Consider the following 15,054-nt stretch of genomic DNA (forward strand, 5'->3'; position numbering starts at 1 on the left):
ATATATATATATATATATATATATATATATATATATATATATATATATATATATATATATATATATAATATACATATAATTTCTTGAGAGGGAATGAGTTAATTCTTCATAACTCGTTGATACAATAAACACGTTATTGATTCGTAATGATGTCCACAGTGATTCTTGAACTGACAGAGTTTGTGATGTTATCGGTGTTGTTGACTCGGATGTTGACTGTACTGACGATGCTAGTAACTCTGACGGTACTGCTGATGCTGTTGGTAAAGCAAGTTTAGCTTGTTAATCACACACCATTTTTGTCAGGGTTTCTACTCTTCCTTCTATCATTTTTGGTTCGCTTAACTGATTTATGGTTAGGGCTAGATTAGATAATCTCTAAGACTTTAGAAATTACATAATCGCCGCAGAATGTTTCTCCAATGAAGTTATGAATTAATACTTCGTCAGTTATTGTTGTTGGTACTCCTTGGTATCTATGGTGCGTATGACGTTGATGCTCGTGGGACAGATTGTGAAGTTAAGGTTTACAACGCGGTTGTGGTTGGAGGTGGTAATGGTACTGTTGGCGTTGATGATGGTGGTACTGGTTATGCTGCCGATGCTGCTGCTGGTGTTTGTAATCTCTGCACCATATTCTCCAAAGCCACTACCCGAGCGCGAAGCTCGTTGACTTCTTCTATTACACCGGGGTGATTGTCGGTTCGGACGAGCGGATAAATAAAATCTAAAATTTGATGTAATATATAATCGTGACGAGATACTCTGGAAATGAGCGAGAACATGGTGTTTCGGACAGGTTCGCCGGTAAGTGCTTCAGGTTCTTCGTCCAGAGGGCAATGTGGTGGATGGAAGGGATCACCTTCTTCTTGTCTCCAATGATTGAGGAGGCTACGAACCCATCCCCAATTCATCCAGAATAGGTGATGACTGATTGGTTGATCTATTTCGGTCACACTGCTTTCGGAGCTGGAGTGGGATTCCATTTCGAAATCCGAGGAACTTGAATTAATGATGAATTCCATTTCGTACGATTGAATAAGGATTTTTTTTCGATATGAAATGATTTTCGGTTATCGGATGGTATTCTAATTACATAGAATATCCATATATATAGAATAAAAGATTTCGTAAATTACGGAGGAATTTACGGGATATATCAGGCAACGTTTACAGTAATAGATATGATAAGATATGATTTAGCAGATATGCTAAGATATGAATTTTTGTCTATACACTATTCATACAATCAATGTAGCAAGACGTGGCTTAGACTAAAAATGATAAGCAGGTAATTTCCTGAGGATTATAAGTAGTTAATTTTTGACACAAAATGATAAGAAAAACTATTGACATGCAGACACGGTCGAAGTCCAGACTCACTAATGCATCCTATCGACTTATCTGTTAGACACACTAATGCAGACCTGGTTCGCTAAGACCACCGATTTGATACCAACTGAAAGGATCCGTTCATATACATTATAAACGATTCACAATAGTTGATTACATTACGAGGTATTTGACCTCTATATGATACATTTTACAAACATTGCATTCGTTTTTAAAAGACAATCTTTCTTTACATCGAAAATTGACAGGCATGCATACCATTTCATAATATCCACTATCCAACTATAAATTGATTTAATAATAATCTTTGATGAACTCAATGACTCGAATGCAACGTTCTTCGAAATATGCTATGAAAGACTCCAAGTAATATCTTTAAAATGAGCAAATGCACAGCGGAAGATTTCTTTAACACCTGAGAATAAACATGCTTTAAAGTGTCAACCAAAAGGTTGGTGAGTTCATTAGTTTATCATAATCATTTATTATTATCATTTTAATAGACCACAAGAATTTCATTTCCAGTTCTCATAAATATACGTCCCATGCATAGAGACAAAAATAATCATTCATATGGTGAACACCTGGTAACCGACATTAACTAGATACATATAAGAATATCCCCTATCATTCCGGGATCCTCCTTCGGACATGATATAAATTTCGAAGTACTAAAGCATCCGGTACTTTGGATGGGGTTTGTTAGGCACAATAGATATATCTTTAGGATTCGCGTCAATTAGGGTGTCTGTTCCCTAATTCTTAGATTACCAGACTTTAATAAAAAGGGGCATATTCGATTTCGATAATTCAACCATAGAATGTAGTTTCAATTACTTGTGTCTATATCGTAAAATAGTTATAAAAGTTGCGCATGTATTCTCAGCCCAAAAATATAAAGGGTAAAAAGGTAAATGAAACTCACCATACTGTATTTCGTAGTAAAAATACATATAACGTCATTGAACAAGTGCAAGGTTGGCCTCGAATTCACGAACCTATATTAATTATATATATTTATATGTTGGTCAATATTTGTATAGCAATTTGGGTCAAGTCATAGTGTACCACAATCCTAATGCTCGAGACTAATATGCAAAAGTCAACAAAAGTAAATTTGACTCAAAATAATTTCCAAAAATCTATACATGATTAATATATAGTTTAAATATCGTTGTTTTATATTTTTAAATATTTTTAAAAGATTTATTAGAGTAAATAATATAATTTATTTATTAATAAATAAAATTTTATATTAAATTTATATAATAAAATATACTTTTATATATATTAAGTAATAAAATTTATAGGGTTCATTTAATATCATAAAGATAATATGATAGGTATTATTAAAGTAAGTTATTACACGTAGTAAAATATGTTTGTATCACATATTTATTTGATAAAATAATATCTATAATGATAGTAAGTAAAAGTTGTATTATTTTGTAATAATAATTATTATTATAAAAATATCAATATTTATAATTACTAAGATGACATTAGATAAAACAATAATTCTAATTATGATAACTTTAATATTTACGATAATTTTTAATATTATCTTTAAAATAATAATTCTATTTAAAATAATAATAATAATGATATTTTATAGTAACAATGACATTTCTATTAAAATGATAATTTTTGTTAAAATGATAGTTTTAATACTAACGATACTTTTAATAATAATAGCAATGATAAAAATAATAAGAACAATAATTTTATCTAAATCAATATCTTATAATATTTTAATTTCATCATGATACTCTTACCCATTATTTCCTAATCGTTTCGTTTAATAGCTTTTAATCGTCTTTTATATCGTGTTCATAATAATGATAATAATAGTAATCAAAATAATTAGGTGTTACAAATATTTGTTTTAATTACACTAATATTAATAATGATAGTTACTATAACATTATTAACGATAATACTAATAATTATCTTAATGATAATATAGTAATAATAATAATAACAATAACAATAACCATTTTTAAATAATGATATATATATTAATAATGATAATAATAATAATACCAATAATAATAATAATAATAATAATAATAATTGGATAATAATAATAATACTAATTATAACTTTAACGATAATAACGATAGTAATAATAAAAAAAATAACAATTTTTAATGATAAATCCCTTTTATTGATAAAGATAATAATAATGATAATAATAAGATAAAGCTAGAACGACGATAAAAACGACGATAATAATAATCATTTTTAATAAAAATATCAAAAATTCAATTGATTATAACTTCTAATCCGTTCATCGAAACCATTCGATATGTAAAGGAAAAGTTCTTTATTTTTCGCTAGCTTTCCAAGGACATGCATATCTTATACCTTATCTCAACCGCAAGTGTAACTAATTCAACATTCAACCTAACCTGTCTAAGGGCAATATCAAAAGTACAAGCATGCATAATCCTAAATACTCGAGCACTAGTTAGGGATACACTATTAGTATGTAAAAGTTAAATTATGAGTACTCACGTATCAATATTGAGATTCAATATTGCAGGAAAGGTACGTAGACGCAACGGAAATGATAAACACTATATTGACCTCACGAGCATACCCATGAACCATACTCAATCACCTCCATAGCTATAACCCATAATTTCCTTAATCCTATCCTACTCGAAAAACAATTTCGAAATCACTCGGACAGCACTCCGTCGTAATATTTTATGTATACTAATAATATCTTGAAATAATACGGAGTAAATATATATGTAAATCGATTGAGAGAGTTTAGAGAAAAATATTTTCAAGTTTCTATGAATTAATGAAACCTATTGAATTCTATTTATAATAGATTTTTGAATTATTAAAGTGAATTATTAAAGTATGAATTATTAAAGTAAATTATTAAAGTATGAATTATTAAAGTGAATTATTAAAGTATGAATTATTAAAGTGAATTATTAAAGTTAAAGTAAAGTAAAAATAAAGTAAAGGTAAAGTTTAAGTATATTAAAAGTATAAAACTATGTACGTATAATACGCGTATAAATATATATAATATTAATTTAAATCGTTATATATATAAAATAAAATATAAATATCATTATCTTTATCATACTAGTTAAGTAATGAGTTGTCAAAAGTGGTTCTAGATATTTATAAAAGTTATATACGTTTTAATAATAAAGTTCTTTTTAAACTGAAAACGTTTTTGTACGTTTGAAACTAAATAGATCAATCGAGTCTTTATGAGATTCAATCTTCCACTATCCTTTGTCTAGTTCTCAATGATTGACAATTTGTTCTTATTTATAAATCACTTTACCATTTTCCGAATATTGTTAAAATGGAAAGATTTCTCAAATCAACGTGGGCCTTTCAACAGAGACTCGTAATCATAATTCAATATATCTGATAATTCAATCATTTGATCTTATTTTCTAATTCCATTGATAAACATTTTGAAACAGATACAATCATATAAAGTATTTAATCTAATATTTTGTTTACGTTTCAAGTTATAATATATATACACATATACATATATAATCATATTCGTTTAATGGTTCGTGAATCGTTGGAACTTGGTCGAGGTTGAATTAATGTATGAACATAGTTTAAAATTCTTGAAATTTAACTTAACAAATATTGCTTATCGTGTCGGAAACATATAAAGATTAAAGTTTAAATTTGGTTGGAAATTTCCGGGTTGTCACAACTATCACGGGCCGTCCTTGTCTTTAAGGGAGAACACCTTTGAATGATTTGAGCAATGCGCAAAGAAGAAATGAAGAATGTACAACACATAAAAAAAAGTACATTATGCGATGCAGTTCAAAATCAATAAAAATCAGAAAGACAATATGCTGATCAAAGAAATATTCAAAGAATATCAAAGTCAATGTGAATGATGCTGCTCAAGAAAAACTCAAATCATTCTTAGTGTGACGCTCTCGTGTGGTTTGGATTGTTGATCCAGGGGTTCACATCGAACTGCCGAGCATCTTTTGCCTATGATATAGGATATACCCATTAAGACAAGAAGCTAGAAATATATCTACCCGTATGTAATCTAAGTTATGCTATCACGGGTTAAAGCATGGGGCTTATAGCGTTTGCGTATGCATATCTCAGAATATTCAATATACTGTGAGACCTATCTGAGCATCTGATTTGAAAGTATAGGTTGAGATAGGAATACTTAAAATACTATGAGAATCTCTTCCATTCAATTAGATCAAAAGTATGTGCTCGTGGTAACGGACAGCGTCGGAATTTTCGTGCTCAATTGATTACCTAATAAATTGTGCGATCTCATGTGAGGACCTAATCTTGATCAAATCTAACATAGCAATATGTTAAAGTAATTAATGCTAACGTGATCATCAAAAAGTCTAAGAGGAAAGTTAATGAAAGCTTAATGAGGTTAATACCAATAATTAGAAGATTAATCTGTATGTACTTAATGTGAAGAAATGGACGCAAATATAATGCTACTATAGTTCAGGTATGATCTCAGGATAAGATAAATAACTCCAAAAAAATATGTAAAATTTTGTATGTTTGATTTCATTATGATGTAGTTTAATTCGTGCATGTTTAAGTTTCTGTAAATAAGATGCCTTGCATTGTAGTAGTTGCTTCATTACATGATTACACTGTATCTGGATACAGATTACTTTCTGTATCTTATTTGTCGCGTGCTTGCATTCATTTTATGAAAAATTCAAAAAAAAAATTCAGTGTGTTTTAGCATAAATTTAGAAAATACAAAAATATTTTCCGTCTTATCTATTTTGTGGTTACTCATGTAAAATGAAATTGACGTGTCAGACTGACAATAAGCGTTGTTTGAAAAGTTAAAGTGTTTTGAAAATATTTTAACAATTTGTTTTGAATGTTTGTGAAGAATGTTGTGTCAAAATGGTTAAACAAGTGTGTGTTTGAACTAAATGTTTGATATTACCAACCTTTTGTCAAAATTGATATACGTACGAGCCATGTTAACTGCAAGAAGAAGTTAAAGTTGGAGCTTCTGGAGTTCTGATAAAGTGAAGGAATGGCGTACGTGAAAGAAAGGAATAAAGCTGCTTAATTAATTGTTTCGATGTTTATAATGTTTATGTTGTAAAGAAACGAGAGATTGATTGTCTCTAACGTGTACATGTTTATATATGTCATCGTACTTTGTGATGTTACCATGTGCAGGTTATGAAGCTTTAGAAAGAAATAGAAGTTACTGTGGGGTAATCAGAATCGTCTGATTATTTATGGGCCAAACAAAGTCAAATCTTAAATTCCGCTGCTTCTAAAAAGATTTGAAGAGATTGAAGAAACTGAAGTCACGACAGTCATAAGTTAGGGTTAATCTGATGACTAGTGTGCTTTGAATATTGCTGAGAATAAGTCTTCGAGTATCAACAGAGATTTTGCTCAAAGGTTCAACAAGTTGTATTTCTTGGTAATTGTATCGACTTGCGATTATCATTGGAATATAACAAGGATAAAGATGAAGAGATAAGACATGTGCCAATTAGAGGAGTTTATTGGTGCATAAAGGAAAATCTCGTGAAACTGAAAGTAACGCCGCATCCGAGGGGGAGTATGATGATCCTCAAGGTAGTTTGTTGGTGTACAAATCCGAGTAAAGAAGGAATGTTGATCGAACTAGGTCCTAGGGGGAGTATGTTGGTGCATAAAAAGCCCAAGTTCGATAAAGGCCCAAATGAGTATAAATAGAGTTTAAGGTTTATCATTTGAGGCTAATGATCCCATAACCATAAACCGCTCCTAGTTGTTTTCTCTCCATCAAGATCAGATCTGAAAATCCACCCAAGTCGAATAACGACTCTAAGCGTTGATCTAATCTGATCTATACGATCCGGTTCGACTAAATCGACACCCGAAAGTCAACGATTCGCTAGAACATCGATCCGAAGATCCGAATAGCTCCAACATCCTGTACGTGCTACTGTACGGTGTTGACTCCCTTCTCTCCATAGTGCAGGTATATATTTATGATTAGAGGTGGTAATTTATTTTTGACCCAGGTTGCTTATGAATGGTTTGTTAGGCTATGTTTTTCACTTATTATGTTGAAGAGTAACTAGAAACTGAATGTGTCAAATGTGTTGAAAGTTATTCGGAGATTATTCATATACAGAACACTTTATTCAAACTGGTCAAACTCATAATTACACTTTTTTTTTTTTTTTTTTTACCCAAACCCATTATCACCGAACTCACCCGTTTTACCACTTGTAATCTGTATGTTAGTAATATCGCAAGTGGGTTCTGGATTCACTCTGCCTGCAAAAACGAAATTTAATTTAAACTCTTACCATTGTAGACTTGATGGATCAGATTATCTGTTAGCATTTGATCCGCATACTACAAATCACAATTTTGATTCATCCGTAATCCTAACTTCGAGATAGAGTTGTATAAATCCCTTTCTTCTGTAAAAAAACAGTTGGAACTTCTTCCTCCATAAGTTGCTTTATGGTTTTCAATCATTAGGTTTAGTTTAGATTTATACGTAGTGATTATTATAATCCAAGTCTCATGTTGTATGATTACTTAATTCAGAGTTTGAGATGTTTCTTGGTTGCAAACTTTAAAAACTGAAATGTATTGATAGAAATCATGAAATTATTGAAAGGGTCGATTATTAATAATAGAAATCACAAGGCTTTTTGATATTTTCACTAGGTGTCTCGGGCTCTCGGGTTTTAAAGAGAGCAGTTCTTGAGGTAGAAAATGGTCTTAATGGTTACTGAATAATTTTATCAGAGTGGTGCCAACAGGTGTACGTGCTACTCTGCCCTCAATTTAGCCCTCGAGGACATGGTTGCACGGTTGAAAAGGCGCGAGACGTGGGTCGAGACAATTGAGACTTTTGAGCGCCACAACAGTCAAGACAGGGTCGATATATGTGTTAACATTGACTTTTTATATAAATATTTCAAATATAAACATTTTAAAACACCATTATTTGCCTTTAGTTTGATATATTATATTATGTTTGAATTACATATAAAAAGTCAATGTTGGTCAACATTCGTTTTGAGTTTACCGCTGTTGACCGTTGTTTAAATGTCGACGTTATTGACCGTTTGTAATTTTAGGTTTGATAAGGGGTCCTTATTTTTTCGAAGAAGATGTCATGGATGTCGGTGATTTTGTGTTGCGATAAGTGCTAACGTGAGATTGACGTGATAATTTGTCTTGTAAGGAAATGATGTCATGAATGAGAGTGATCTTAGACCGCATACATTGCAGTAAAAATCTATCTCATTCATTTGTAAAAGGTCGATTATTGATGGATTCCAAATTATAGAAATATACCTTGTAGAGTGTGTTTGGATGACACAAAAATAGTGCTTATGTGAAATTAAAAAAATAAAGCTTATGGTTTTGAGAAGCTTATGATTTTTAAGCTTTGTTTGGTACATAAAAAAAATAGAGCTTATTGTAATTTCTCGAGCTTATTTTTTAAGCTCTTCTCACGTAACTTAAAAATGTTGAGCTTAATTTTCAAGCTCTAACTTCCAGCTTCAACTTTGAACTTCAGCTAATTCTACCACACCCACCCATAGTTCATTTGCTCTTAATAATAAAGAATACAAATACCCATCAGCTTTGCACCAGATTTTGATGATGTCAATTTTAAAGATATGTTGCGCTGGTAACCACTAAAAGTACATTTCATCGTCAAAAATTTGAGCTACATTCTTCATAAACCCACGTTGAAATATGGGTATATAATATATAATATATAATATAATTATAAAAAGTATATGCATATGCATAGGGCCCTCTGTGATTCGATTTTATCATACGACTCAAAGTCCTCATTTGTAAACCGTGCCGACTTATCATGGTTCCCATGTTCGAGTGGTTACAAACTTACAATGGTTCATTGGTGCACAGTCGCACACACTGAAATACAATAAAATAGATTATTTAAAATTAAATTTATATAATAATAATATAATAGTGTAATAGTAATAGTAATAGTAATAGTAAAGGAATCAAAGCAATGTTTCAATACAATAACTAAAATTTCATCCAACCCATAATAATGTGTTCATGTACATTAAAAAATAAAAATATCTTAAGATAGAAAGAAAAAAAAACTCACTAGCAACATATATGTATTGGTATGACCTGAAAAATGGTGAGAAATGATTACTTAATAAACAATAGTAAACTAGTCAATTCATGTACATCTTAGTACTCGTGTCTCCGTATAACTTGAACATGAAGAATCTCATTCGTTTATCCATTTACCTAAATTACAGTGTTCACTATAGTTAAATATATATATTATTCGTAGCTTACAAACTTTGGTGCTTGAATTGTATAAAAATATGAATTATTTTGGTTTGATCTGAAATGCAACTCAATTTCATCATCTTGTAGACTTGAAGTGATCAATATTTTCATAATTTTTTTTAAAAAAAATAAAAAATGGATAATCAAATTTATTATATTATCTATAATAAGATGATGTGTATATAAGTTGGATATTAATGTTTAATGTAGATTCAATTAAAATGATAAAAAGCAAATGTGAAATTAGAGATGAAATTGGTGTACTTCAAATTTCCTCAACTCCCACAAGCCATTGATGACTAGGAATTCCAATTGGATTTAGAAGACTTTTGACGTGACCTCACTTCTTGGATAGACTTTGCTTCAAAACCCACACTTTCACCTTCTTTTTTTTATCCGTTTGGTAATTAATCGAATCATTAATCTTAATTAAAGATCTCACTTTACTACATCATAATACTAATACTAATATTGTAAATAGATAATTGAAGTGTATAAAATCCTTGTTAATGACATTAACGTCATCACTCTTTCATAACTTTCTTAAACCGCCTATCTTGAAACTGCAATCACGAGTACTCATCTAGAAAGATCAAGGAGTGCGTGCAAAATCAATTAGGACTACTTTGTATTACTTAGAAATATTTTTACTTTACATAATCTTATTGTAATTCCAACTCTTTGGACTCTCTATGACCATACATAACAACGCGTGTTGGTGTGTATGTTGGCCCAACACGCCACTAGCACACCACTAACAAGGCATGTTGGTGTGTGTGTTGACCGGCGTGCGTTCTTGGTGCACGGAGAAGCAAATGTGCGTGCAGCCAATTTTTCCCTTTTTAATTTTTTTATCATCTTTTTTCACTCAACTTTCAATCAGATTTCAACACGTCACTTAACATTCCACTCCATTATTTACCAGTTTACTAGTACGTCCATTAAACACCTCAACCCATCCAGACGTCCATCATTATTAAAAATGGTCTAAGTGACTCATGTCAAATCACTTAAAATATATCATTAAAGCTTTCAAATGATCTCATCTTCGAAATCAACTAAGTTACACAATGCACGAAAGTTTGTGGAAAGGAAAGTGTTGTGGCCTCAAACATTTGAATTGTTGTATATTATTTACGATTTACAAGAGTAAAAAACAAATACGGAGTATATTATATATAAAACGATTTACAGGACTGAAGTCGCGTTACTATTCACTCTCCAATTTTTATTTTTTTTTAAGAACTTCAGTTTCTCTAAAATTAATATATATACAAAACTTAAATAAGGCAACACTAAATTAAGGTAATATTTATTTATAGGAAAAGAGATGACGCTAAACAATCTTTGTTATTTTATATTTGTGTTTTATGTAAATTGACTTTTGTTTAAGGGTTATTCTTTTGCATAAGTATTTTTAACTATTGAATTATGTGAATTTGATTTATTAAATTACACAAGATTAAATTATGCGAACTTATTTTTCTAATATTTACGCAGCGGAGCGCCCGCTAACCATTCTTCTTGTTATCATACAATACTCCCTTCAAATTGTCCAATGCCATTTTATGCAATCACCCTCCTCCAAGAAGAAAAAAAATTAAAGTTTCATCACCCAAAATCCAACTGTGTTGTTAGTTTTATAAAATTTATTTGAAGTTTAGATTTATACTATCTTTCAATATGTCCATAGCGCGGTATAGTCAAGGTGAAATATGTAAATTTGTTTCATTCTCCTATATACTAATATCGATTGAATGGTGTTGTGTTATGTGTAAAATTACTATCGTGTGTTATGGGTGAAGATTAATCAAGATCGTATGTCGAAAATCAAGTTTTGATCTTAAGAAGGCTCCCGGATCCCGAGCATAAGCTCATGGGGCGCGAAGATGTGCTGAAACATGCCGAGAGCTCTCGCAGAGCACGAGGCAAGGCTCGTAGGTTGCGAGGCATATTTTACATGGCTCGAGGATCGCTGAGACATCTCTCGCGGATCACGAGGCCGTGTCAGCTAGAATTTGTACGCAACTAGGAGTCCTCGTCCATATTGGATTCATATTATATATATATATATATATATATATATATATATATATATATATATATAAAGATATCCCTTGTAATCTGTAACCATGTGCACGAAATTAATGATATCAATGATAGAAAATCTCTGGTTTGCGCCCGTGGAGTAAACTCTTCTTCGTGTTTAGAGTTGAGATATAACAACGTTAAATCCTTGGGTTGTTTATCTTTATTTTATTGGTATGCTTTAATTATTCGTTTCTCTATGTGTGTTTGTGATCGTGGTAGATTATGTTTCTTGATTAGGGTCCTCACGAATTCCTAGTGGTATCAGAGCTATAGGCTATGAGATCGGGCACGATGACAAATTGAAAGCAAGAGTTTTTTGATATGGTTGATGATTCGGTTTTTCATCAAGGATTCTTAAACGACGGGCTTAAGCATTTGTCTTGTAAGTTGTAACATGTATCGAGAGCAGGTGATTTAGTTGTTCGTAATAAACTTGGGGTATGTCTTTTATCCAAGAAGAGTTGATCACATCAGGATATGCGTAACGGTTCTGAAAAGTTATGATGCAATTGGTCACGACAATTGTATTATGATGGTGGTGTTTTGTTCGCAAAACGAAGGAGGGGTCGGGTCGATGCGTTCATAGCGGAGATATTTTTTCTGTAGATCCGGGTGACGGGTCTGAGTTCTCGTTCCTCGCAATCCCTTGCGAAGGATCGGTTGAGCTATCGAATTCGGAGGTTTCAGGAGCAGCTGGGTAAGTAAACTCATAGCGGGTTCATTAATAGTTGGATCGCTTTGAATTTTGGACTTTAGGTAGAAGACATACTAATCTATAAGAGGTAAAAATTTGGCAAGGATTAGACGGTTGGATCTTCAGATATGATTTTTTTGAGTTGCCAGTTTTTTGGATAAGTATTTCGAATTTGATGACGCGCGTGCGAGAGGGTTTTATATCGGAAACTTCGAGCGATACAAGCTGTGTTTTTCCGGGATGTTGGTTTGTTACGGGAGATCATTAGGGTGGAATAACTTTTATTTGCGCAGTGTTGTAATAAACGAGATGCATCATTTTGAAAGTCGACGATGAGAGTTATCGGGAAAGTTTGGTATTTGCGGGTTTGAAACGGGATGACCAAAGTTTTTTGGTTAGATATTTAAGGGTATTATGGAATATGCGGGCATGCTAGAGTTCCTTCTCACTAAGAAAATTTATTTTAGAATGGTCTCAGATAGAACACCCGTTTACAAAAAACGAAGCACTATTTTTTTTATAAGTTAGGTCCCAATATAGCGTTCATAATACATAACATTTCCATCTTGGTTTTAACAAAAATATAACATCGTAACGATATGTTTAACAATTTATAATGATCCATGGTACACAATGACACTTTATAGAAGAATTTGTAATAATGACTCAATCACACGAATTACGGGTTAATACTCAATAACCCAACCTCGATACCAAGAGCATAATCCCGAGGACTACAAAATTCTCAATCCGTGTCCAAATATCCAAAAGCTCCCATCGAGCCCAAGAGCTCCTACGCATCTAGTCTAACAACTAGCTAGCTTCAAATCACAATACCTGTAAAAAGGTAAACAACGAGAGGGTAAGCATAAAGCTTAGTGAATGCAATAATTATACATATACATATATAATTTACTTACTTGCAAACACTTACACAAAATACCGCATACATGCTAGCAATCTAATTAGCATACCATCATAAAGTATAAAGCTAAAAATCTCTAATGACGCAAGCTAGCACGAACAATAGCATATAACCAATACAATATAATATGCTAAACTACAACACACAACCATGGTTAACCAATAGCACAAGAGAATGTTACTCGCGAATGATCATCGGTGTTCACAATAACCATTAGTGTACAACGACATATATCACTAACCCCGGGGTGGTATCGAATGCCCAAACTTTAAACCCACCCGTCACGTGAAATGTGGTATCGTACACGCGAACTTTAAACCCACACTTCACGCCCACACACACATGATGATATGGTATCGAACACGCGAACTTTAAACCCATACCACATGCCAATACGATGTGGTATCGTACACGCGAACTTTAAACCCACATCACATTCCACACAAATAAATACATTATATACATACATGTATAATTATTCCACTCACCTTGGAACGCCTGCACAAGTCATATATAACATGATCTCCATCCTCATATCTGAGCAAGTAACCACCTATGTCACATATAGGCACAATATGCACATAAATAACAATTCTCTAAAAGAAAACCCGACACTCACATCCCTTAGTCAAGGGATCTCACCTTGCTCATTTGACCCACCCATTTATCTCCTATTAAGCTCAACCCAATTACCACTTCGGGTGATAATTTAAACCCACACTAATAAGTACAAGTTAACCCAATCTGTACTTTACACTAACTAGACCAACCTAGGTTCCGACATTAGATTACTACTGATAACTCCTAAATTATACAGTTTTTTGATAACATTTTGAGGAGTTATCTTAATATTTTTGAGTCATTTTAATGCCAAAACATGCTAAAATGGGTAAAATTGGGAAAAAGGTATTTCTAATAATTTTATCAAAATTATGTATTAAACAGGATCAAAAATAAAGAAAATTGCAAATCGGCTAAATGAAGCCGCCGGCAAGGATACAAGGAAGCCGCCGGCTTGGAGATGAATACACCAAAATGTTCCAGAATCGATGTAAAATTGAAAGAACTTGTTGATCAAGAAAAAGGCAAAGGAAGCCGCCGGCTTCATCCCTGAAGCCGCCGGCCTGGTTGACACGGTTTCTTAACTTATCGACTAACTTCAAGTAAAAATGGAAAAAAAATCAAGACAAAATCAAAAAGATCTGGCGGATCTTTGAAGCCGCCGGCCTGGCCTGAAGCCGCCGGCTTGAGTATGACGGTTAAAAGATTTAGCTTGCGGATTAAGTTTAACTTGCACAAGGAGTCATCGACTCAAGGCAAGCCGCCGGCTTCCCACTGAAGTCGCCAGCTTGGCCACCGAACTTAAACAGTATAAATACAGGCCTATGGTCTCAGTTTTCATATGTATTAGTTTTTCGGAATTCAATAAATCTGGTTAGGTCATTTTTTTTTCCTAGGGTTTTTCTCTAAACCCTTAGGTTAGATTTATTCTTTGTAATCAAGATTCAACTTTTAATTCAAGTTATTTTACATCTACCTTCTTTTTAAGGTATGATTCTATCCTTATTTTATTGTTTTATTTATCTTATTTACTGTATTCTTTTTTGTTCGTCTTTTGCTATGAACTAAACGTTCATAGTGGTTACGTGGACAAAGATTGAAC

This window comes from Rutidosis leptorrhynchoides, chromosome 3 (genome assembly GCF_046630445.1).
Source record: "Rutidosis leptorrhynchoides isolate AG116_Rl617_1_P2 chromosome 3, CSIRO_AGI_Rlap_v1, whole genome shotgun sequence".
NCBI classification, from domain to species: domain Eukaryota; kingdom Viridiplantae; phylum Streptophyta; class Magnoliopsida; order Asterales; family Asteraceae; genus Rutidosis; species Rutidosis leptorrhynchoides.